This window comes from Lutra lutra, chromosome 11 (genome assembly GCF_902655055.1).
Source record: "Lutra lutra chromosome 11, mLutLut1.2, whole genome shotgun sequence".
Lineage (NCBI taxonomy): Eukaryota > Metazoa > Chordata > Mammalia > Carnivora > Mustelidae > Lutra > Lutra lutra.
In genome coordinates, this window is record NC_062288.1 from 33,909,749 (window position 1) to 33,919,755 (window position 10,007).

At 40.2% G+C, this 10,007-nt stretch overlaps 1 pseudogene; it reads right to left on the minus strand.

The window, feature by feature from the left end:
* Positions 1 to 3,087: 3,087 nt before the first annotated feature.
* On the minus strand, positions 3,088 to 4,644 carry LOC125081420 (SWI/SNF-related matrix-associated actin-dependent regulator of chromatin subfamily E member 1-like; annotated as a pseudogene).
* Positions 4,645 to 10,007: the final 5,363 nt, after the last annotated feature.

Sequence of the window (10,007 nt, forward strand, 5' to 3'; positions counted from 1 at the left end):
TGATGGCACAGGGCAGGTGATTCAAAGATAATGGCACCTTTGAAATGGATTTTTATGGTGATGCAAAGATTATAATTTTTAATAGAAAATTACATTATGCTAGTAGGTCATTTTTTCCACTTGGATAATGGTATTTTTCATCCCTTCCATTCTAATTTGGAAGTCAGTGCAGTGTAAATAACGATACATCATTTACTTATTATCATCAAGACCACAGAAGCAAAGATGATTAGAGTAAATTTTGTCATTTTTGAGTTAATGTGGTACAAGGGTATTTTAGTGTTTCTGAGAAGTGTCAAAGAAAAAAGAAACAAACACCAAACATATCTGTTTGAAACTGCTTTTTGTGTACTGTATAAAAGTTTATTTAAGATATACCCAATATAGTTTAGTATACGAAGTGTGGATAAGCAATCTTACATGGTATATTTTTAAGTAGTCAATGCCACTTGATTGTATTCTAAGGTTGTCTCTCTCTACACTATAGAGTTTAAGTTTCACGTTAAATTTTTTTTCATTTCTCTGTATATGTATTAACACAAATTAAAAATAACCCAGCATTATACTCAGGTACAATTTTCAAAGGCTATCTAAAGGGGCATTGCAACAGACTGACTTAAAAGCTAGGAATAAGGGGGTGCCTGGGTGGCTCAGTGGGTTAAAGCCTCTGCCTTCGGCTCGGGTCATGGTCCCAGGGTCCTGGGATCGAGCCCCACGTCGAGCCCCACGTTGGGCTCTCTGCTCAGCAGGGAGCCTGCTTCCTCCTCTCTCTCTCTGCCTGCCTCTCTGCCTACTTGTGATCTCTGTCTGTAAAATGAATAAATAAAATCTTAAAAAAAAAAAAGCTAGGAATAGGAAGAGATTATTTCTTACGACTTTTTTTAAAAAATATGATTGACTTGTTGCACAAGGGAATGGTTTAATATGCCCCATTGACAGTAGAAAGAGAATAAAAGAACATTACTTCTGGGAAGCTGTGCATTGATCTAATAAGGCCAGATCAGAATGTACTAAATGTCATCGTGGCACAGAAAATCTTTGGCTAAAATTGTTGTGGGTAATTATATATTACTTTTCAAAGCTGTTATGAAATGCTTAAATAGCCCAGAGACGATATAATATTACTTGACCACAGGGTAATAGGACATAAACATTGACTGGATTTTCCTGAGGAAAAAAGTGCCACTTTATAATTTTTGCATTAATTTCTGGGCTTTAAGAGCCATCTGCTGCATTTTGTTATTTCTATTCACTGATTATCTCCTATTGTACTAGCCTAGACTTTAAATTATTTGAGATTGTTTTCTACGTGTTTGCAAAATGAACCAAAAGTATTATGTTGCCTTTATCGCATTCTACTTAGAAAGAGTTAATATTTTATGTGAAATGGTTTCCTTTAGATCAAAAATATCAAGAAGAGTTCAAAAGAACTATGTGCTCCAACCATGGTAAAGATTTTATTGACCACAAATACTGAACAAATAAAAATCTGTCAGCATCTCTGCCACTGAAAGCTTTAAAATGGAAAGCTGATGTCCTTCAAGATGAGTTTGGGGTCTATGGTAGGACATATGTAGGATTCTTAATGGAAAATATAAAAGGTGTAAGTAACAGCGCTACTGAAAAAGTCAGAGCTCTATGTTGTGTCTTCTTAGTACTCCTTCCAGATTCCAAAAAATAAGGCTTCAAAGGGTACCTGCTGGAGATAGTTATCTAAAATCATAAGCTTAAGAATGAAATTAGTTTGATTTTTTTAAGTGGTATAAAAAAGGGGTTAGATAACTCAACAGAATCTATCTTCTCACCTGTAGAGCTCTGTATTTATATCTTGGCTAAAGCAGAAAGCACAAATAAATGTAATAAAGTAAACCATAAGAGACTCTTAATACAGGGAATAAGCAGGGTTGATGGAGGGAAGTGGGTGGTAGATGGGCTAAATGAGTGATGGGTATTAAAGAGGGCACTTGTGATGAGCACTGGATGTTATATGTAAATGATGAATCCCTAAATTCTATACCTGAAACCAATTTTGCCATATGTGTTAACTAACTAGAATTTACATAAAACCTTGAAAATAAATTTGATGACTCGTTTCTCTTTCCCATAATAATCTTACCTTGGAAAAGACCAAAGCCTGAAACAGTATATGCAAAACCCCAACACTTTAAACAAATACAGAGAGAGGATAAGATTCCTTATATTAATAACACTAACATTAACGAGAGTGATAAATAATAATAAACCACAGGGAACAAAATCTAAACATTTTTCTTCTTCTTTCCCCTTACCTTCAAAGTTACTAAGTTCAATTAAACAATTCTTTTTTTTTTTTTTAAAGATTTTATTTATTTATTTGACAGAGAGATCACAAGCAGGCAGAGAGGCAGGCAGAGAGAGAGGAGGAAGCAGGCTCCCTGCTGAGCAGAGAGCCCAATGCAGGGCTCGATCCCAGGACTCTGAGATCATGACCTGAGCCGAAGGCAGCAGCTTAACGCACTGAGCCACCCAGGCGCCCCTAAACAAACAATTCTTAAACATCCTTGCATAATTCTCTATGTAAGGAACTGAGAGATATAAAGCCAAACATATGCAAAGAGAACAGAATAATATAAGTAATCATAAGAGCCCAGTTGAAGAGGATATTCTACGATGTTACACAGTTACTATTCCTAAAGGATTACCCACCACTAGGTGGGATTGCATTCCTGAAACTGGAGCACCAGATGGGTGACTTATTTTGAGACCAAGGGAACTCTGTCCAGTGGGGAGTAAGAGCCTCTGAAATTGATTTCAACCCACAGGAATCTCTCAGATATGCAAAAATAACCCATCCATGGCAACAGTGTCCTGATTGGAATATACAATCAATAAATAGTTCACATGCCTGAGCTGCACAATCAAGAAAGGAGAGAAAGGAGCTGTTTGAAAACAGAATTTCAGGCTGTGCCTCAGCTCCTCTCAAAGAGCATATAGTATGAGGCCGTTGAAAAGCATACTGTGTTAAGGAGAACTACTTCCCTAGATACCTACAGATCTTTTTTTTTTTTTTTAACTCAAAAAACATTTTTTTTTTCATTTAAAAAAGTATTTAGAACACATAAAACTAGGCAACATTTATTCTTTCTTCTCGTCTTCTGGGGCGGGGTCTGTTGGCAGCTCCTCCACCGTGGCACTGTTGCTCTCCGAGCCAGTGTTACTATCACTGGTCCCTTCCTCAGCCATACTGTCCACCCCCTCCTGCCCGCTCTCCTTGTCCTCAGGAGTAGATGTGCCTTCTTCACCATTCTGTTGGCTTTCCGTCGCTTCTTCAAGGTGTGTCTCCTCTGTCTCCATCGGGATGCTCTCGTCGTCCTTCTTCTCTTTGGTCTTACTCGCAGCTTGCTCTTCCTCAGGAACCATGCTGCTCTGACTGCGTTCAGCTTGCTCTGCTGCCTCTTTCTCTCTTTCCTCCTGCCTTTTTCGAGCCTGCTCCTCTGCCTGTGCAATTTCAGCAGCAATTTTTTCCATATCCACTTCTACTTTTAAACCGCACAACATTTTAAGTTCATTGTTAAATGAATCTGTGCTTTCCAGGAATTTCCTCTTCTTTTCCTGGTGTCGCTCTTCTATTTGAAGAAGTTCAGCTTCTAGTTTTCGCTGATGAACCATTAAGGATTGGACCTGTCGTTTGAGGACCTGCATTCTAGCTGTTGTGACAACTGACCGAACATCTGGCACCACACTCTCACTGAGGATTTCACTGATGAGGCGGTGGTTTCTCTGGAAACGGGCGGTGGCTGTATGCTTCATTGAAAAGCCATCATCATAATCGTCTGGATCTTCAGCAGGCTGGATGCTCATGTACGGCTCTCCTTTCTCCATGCGAGACTGTCTCTGTCGACTTTCTTCCTCTAAAGCAGCTTCTGGGGGCGCCTGGGTGGCTCAGTGGGTTAAGCCGCTGCCTCCGGCTCAGGTCATGATCTCAGGGTCCTGGGATTGAGTCCCACATCGGGCTCTCTGCTCAGCAGGAAGCCTGCTTCCCTCTCTCTCTCTCTGCCTGCCTCTCCGTCTGCTTGTGATCTCTCTCTGTCAAATAAATAAAATCTTAAAAAAAAAAAAAAAAATAAAGCAGCCTCTGCACGACTTTTTGCATTTATGTAAGCAAGGTATGCGGGGGAATTATGATAGGCCTTCATAGATTCATTGTACTCTATCTTTTCTGCTTCGAATTCGTTTAAATATTCTTGTTTTTCTTCATCAGTGAGATCTCGCCACATGCCACCAATAATCTTGCCAATCTCCCACAACTTTAGGTCAGGGTTGGAAGCTTTTACTTGGTCAGACCTTTCTGCTGTACCTCATGTAGGGCATCAGTGGCTTATCTGGTGGCTTTGGGGGGTTTGGAATCGTAATACCAGAGGATGCCGTGACCCGGCTGTTGGTGCCCGGGTTCCCTCCCAGCCTGTAGTTGTTGTAGGCGAGATGACTGTATGGATTGTATCCCACAAACCCTGGTGTGCTGGGCATTTGTGTTGCAGGAGCTGGGGTGGGAGGTGGGGCATAAGATGGTCTTTTTGACATTTTGGAAGATTAAGTTCTCAGTTCCTTAAGAATGAATCTGAGACACCGCGGGCAGAAAAAGCGCCCGCAGCTCCGGCCTCGTTTCCCTTTCGATACCTACAGATCTTATAGCATCTTCTAAGAAAGGTCTAATAAGGCTTTCCAAGCTGACCCAGGAAAGGTCAGGTTAGGGGATTTATCTACTCCAGAGAGATGAGTAGGGAGTAGAGTCCGACAATTTGCATCATCTCAGGGAACAACAGTCATGGCTTAATTGGACAACATTCTACCATACTATTGTCAGCTTAGAGCCACTGGCATGGACCCCACTTGCTCACTTACAAATACTGGCCCTTGGCCAATTCTAGTAAGTGGACATTTTGAGAATTAAATGTGGGGATTCTGTGCCATGTTCTGTCCAAAGCCCCACATATTGCCAAAGTTTAAGTGAATAAGAGAGAACTAACAGTAAACTAAGTATACCCAACTGATCGAGAAAATTCAGGTCTTCCAGAAAAGAAGACTATGAGACATTAAGTCTGTAGATAGTTTCCCCTTGTTCAATGGCAGAGGTCACTTGGAACACAATTGTATCACTGAGAGTAAGTAAACGAGTATGTCACTTAGAGACAACTTAGATAAGTCACCTTGTATCACTGAGGATAGCTATCATTAAAAGATCAAGGATTGTTGATTTGTCCCACTTCCCATAGGAGATTTATTAACAAGAAAATCTTAATTCTAAGAGTTGGGTTTTTTTTTTTAAGATTTTATTTATTTATTTGACAGATTACAAGTATGCAGAGAGGCAGGCAGAGAGAGAGAGGAGGAAGCAGGCTCCCCGCTGAGCAGAGAGCCCCATGCAGGGCTTGGGTCCCAGGACCCTGGAATCATGACCTGAGCTGAAGGCAGAGGCTTTAACCCAACCCAATTCAAAGAGTTTTAAAGAGAAGTGGAAGAGAGTGTTTGAGAGCTTCAGTGTGGTAAATGCAGAACCAATCACCAGCCAAGGAGAGGAACCTAGCCTCATCTACATTTCATCCCTCAGCTGTTTTCACCTGCTATAAGTCAGCTGATCTAGCTTCCCAGGAAACGAGACCACTGAAGCTGAGCTGGTGCCACGGTCAGGGCTCCCTGTGTTGCTCAACTGATTGAACAATAAATTGGATAAAGACAAGGAATGTATGTCCAAATTTTCAGGTGACACAAAATGGAAGGATACCAAGGACACTGGTTCACATTGGGAATTCAGAAAGAGCAGAATAGCTTGCAACATTGAGCCAAATGTAACAAGATAAACGTAACAGGCATAACAGGTTAAACAGACAGCCTTGCATCTATAGAAAAACATCATCACCACAATAGATCATACAGGGGCGGATGGGTAGCAGCACCTAAATCATAAAAAAGAAAATTTAAATCAACAACGTGTCAACTGTCAGGAGCTTGATGCAGGCAACCAAAATACCTAACATGGTCTCAAGATTAATAGTGTGGTATTTTCCCTCTGGGGAATGATGGAAGAAAATTCTTGCAGCTTTGGCTGTAATAAGTAACAGCAGAACTGGGCATCCTCAGTCTTAAGACGGATGACAATGGGCAGAGGAAGCAAAAGTGGATCTCCAGCAAATATTTAGAGCATGATTGTCACATGTGGGATCAGAGCTAAATCAGGAAATACTATAGCTAAGAGATGGAAGGGAAGAACATGGGAAGGTGTCCAATGCATAGAGAAACCACGAGGACTGCGGGAAGTGAGACCCCTATCTGAAGATTCCTAGAATCGCTTGGGCAAAATTTTAAGGGATGTTGAAATACAGTCTATAGGTATTACCACCAGTCTTAGAAGCCATGGCCTCCTGAGGTCCTGAGGTGATGATCATCAGTCTGGCTCATGGCACACTAGAAAGGACAAGGTCTCCTCTCAAGTCCAGGTCAAAGAATTACAACAGATGTCTATCTAGGTTGTTTCAGGGTACAGTAACTCGCCCACCTCCTCTGCAGTCAAGCTCCCCACTATTGGCCTAATCACTCATACCCAGCGACAAACAGTGTGGTTACCATGAAAAGAGGAGGGAGCATGATCCTGACATCAAAACAGCTCATCCCATGTGGACCCATGAGTTCTTTGTGTCTTGTGATTTCTGATGCAAGTTGGAAGTTTAAACCCAACACTTGACTTGGGTGCAGGTGAGTCTGACCTCTTGGCACTGGAGCCATATTTAAGAGCCTAAAAACAAACAAACAAACAAAAAAAAAAAAAGAGCCTAAAAACATCTGCCATGTAAAGAAAAGGCCCATACCACAAGTCCAATGGGAAAAGAAGCCCATAGAGGAAAGAAACGGAGTGGTAGAGAGTGTTCAAGAAATGGAAAACACAGTCGACCAAACTCTTTTTGCTTCCTAACTATGCTGGATGCTTTCTTGCCTGGAGGCATCCACAGATGCTGTTTCCTCTTTTCACCTGACGACTTCCTATTTATATATCAGACCTCAGCCTAACCATCACTTTCCAAGCAAAGATTCCTGTGACCTCCTAACCAGATACTCGCAACACGGCCCGTCAGCATTTAATACCTCTGTCACGTTGCTCCCTAAGGCTCCTTGTGCCCCTCCTGGCCTCACATTTATCCTCCGGCATCAGCGGTCAGATAATATGTCTCTATCTTGCCCCCATCTATAGTTTCTCTGAGCAGAGGGACTGTGGCTATCTGTTTGTAATTACTTCCCAGTGCCAGATACATATTGGGGCTAAGGAAGTAGTTCACAAATGAATCAGGTAATTGATTTTTTTTTTCTTTTCACATTATATGTCAGAAAGACATAGCCTTTCTAGAGAAAGGAGACTCTGGAATGGCACATTTCTCTTCATTTCTGAGAAGCATCTCGGAAAGAAATTACAATGTGATCTGTAACTTTTTTAGCCCCCATTCACTTACACTAGTCACTAACTGCTCCACAATTTATTTTTTAACAGTTCACTGTTGCCTTTTATATACTGACTAAGTATGTTTGAATTCAACCCCCCACTTCTCTTTGCTTGAAAAGGAAAGACAAATTTACTTTTTGGCAAGAAATTCAAGGCAAGTGATTCTTTTTCATCTGTCAGCTGTCAGTCACAATTAGCAGATGAGTGACCCTACAGTCATCAGTAAAATACTTTATTCAGTGCTTGTGTCAAGTTGCTAGAGTATTTGCCACCTTTACCTCTGGAACATAACCCTCTTAAAATTGCCTTGCCCTCCTCAGATAGAATGCTTTACTGGAAAAAGTGAGGTGGAGGGGAGAGAACACATTAACATTTAAATTATGAGGAAAAGATTCTTTAATTATCACATTTCCACTCAGAAGCAACCTTGAGTAATACATTCATTAAAAACCAACAGTACTAGGTCTCTTTTAGTCACTTTATAACACTGACAGAATTATTAGTTAAAATTAGACTTCTCATTTTCATATCAAGGGAGACATCAACATTAGTTTCTATATTAAACATAAAAGTTATTCATACTTTCTACAACTGTTGAAAGCTTTTTAAATGGATTTAAGGTGATAGATGCAGGATTGTCTGAACATTTATTTAATAGAAATTATGATTATCAACCAAGTTGTATTTTGGAAAGGCAATCACTTCATCACCGCAATGCAGTAATACATTTTCCAGTCTACCAAAAATACTATGTATGAAAAAGTATTTTACAGTACTTTTTATAGTTCTACAGAGTACCACATTACTACTTGTCACCGGGCAATTGCATCATAATTCAACCTGCTGCAACTATAAAGCTGTATGTTGACTTGATTAAACAAAAGACCCAAGTATATGAGCTATACATGAACGTGTGTATACAGACACACCAGGGATGAAACAGTAATGTTTTAAATGTTGAGCATGTAAATAGCACCTATGCAGTGAGAAGAAAGCACAACATCTAATGGGAAATCTAACAGATTCTGTTTTTAATTTTCCTTTCTACTTGGTGTAGTTTTTGGAACAATATTTGTCTATAGAAAAATACAGTGAATTTTCTGCAGAGAGGTGACTATTTTTATCATCTACTATAGCAAAAACCTGAAGGAGAGAGGAATACTGTCCTAAAAAAGTCTCCTTATCGTAGATAACAGTGTCCATAGGAAGCGGTAAGTCAGCACCACTCCGGGGCCTCCGGAGCCTAGATTTTAAACTGTTGCTGCCCCAAGTTCTACTGGTCACTCCACCCAGGACTGAAAGGTCAGATTCTCAATGGATGCAGGACTCATTCATGGCACATGGACTGGGAAGCTCTGTCTTAGGAAATGTTGGGATTAACAGATGAACACAAATTGTTATAAACATAACAGATTGAGGAGAATTTCCACAGATCCAAAATATTTTTTATAATAAAGTTACAGAAATAAAAATTTTGGATGACTGATAGGGATTTCAGAAACCAAGTCTGAATTGCCAGGGGATGGGAAAGCTTAGTAGTTACAAAGGAGGGTTTCCGCCATGAGAATGCCTTAGGTCAAAACACAATTCCATTATTTACTCATCACACAGATACAAAGAAGTCATCTGGCTCCTCTGTGCTTTGGTTTCCTATTCTGTCCTGTAGGGAAGATAATAGTACCTATCTCACATGCTTGTTCTAAGGAGTCGATGACTTAATATATGGTAAGCCCTTACAGAAGTATTAAATACTGGCTTTAATCATAATTTTAATGAATACAATTTTAAATATATATATATTTTATATTGGTATTAAGGAGGGCAGATTGCATGGAGCACTGGGTGTTATACACAAACAAGGAATCATGAAACAATATATCAAAAACTAATGATGTACTATATAGTGACTAACAAAAAAATAAAGGTAAATAAAATTGTAAAATCTAAAAACAATGACAAAAAATTATAGAAGAGTTACAAGGAAAGAAAATTTTTATTCTGTTTTTTTTTTGTAAAGACTATTTGTTTACTTGGTAGAGAGAGAAAGCATCAGTGGGGGAAGGGGCAGAGGGAGAAGCAGACCCCCCACTGAGTGAGGAGCCCTGCTCTGGGCTCAGTCCCAGGACCCCTGGACCATGATATGAGCTGAAGGCAGATGCTTGACCAACTGAGTCACCCAGGTATCCCTGTTTTCTTTTGACCTGGAAAGAATCCTTCATCTTTGCCTGACTGCATTCTCTAGGTGTGTACACATTTTGATTCATCTTTTTTTTTTTAAGATTTTATTTATTTATTTGACAGACAGAGATCACAAATAGGCAGAGAGGCAGGCAGAAAGAGGAAGGGAAGCAGGCTCCCCGCCGAGCAGAGAGCCCGATGCGGGGCTCAATCCCAGGACCCTGGAATCATGACCTGAGCCGAAGGCAGAGGCCTTAACCCTGTGAGCCACCCAGGTGCCCCCACATTTTGATTCATCTTATTTGTGGTATTGGTAACTTTGATTATTGTATTAGATGATGTCTACCAGGTTTTTCTACTA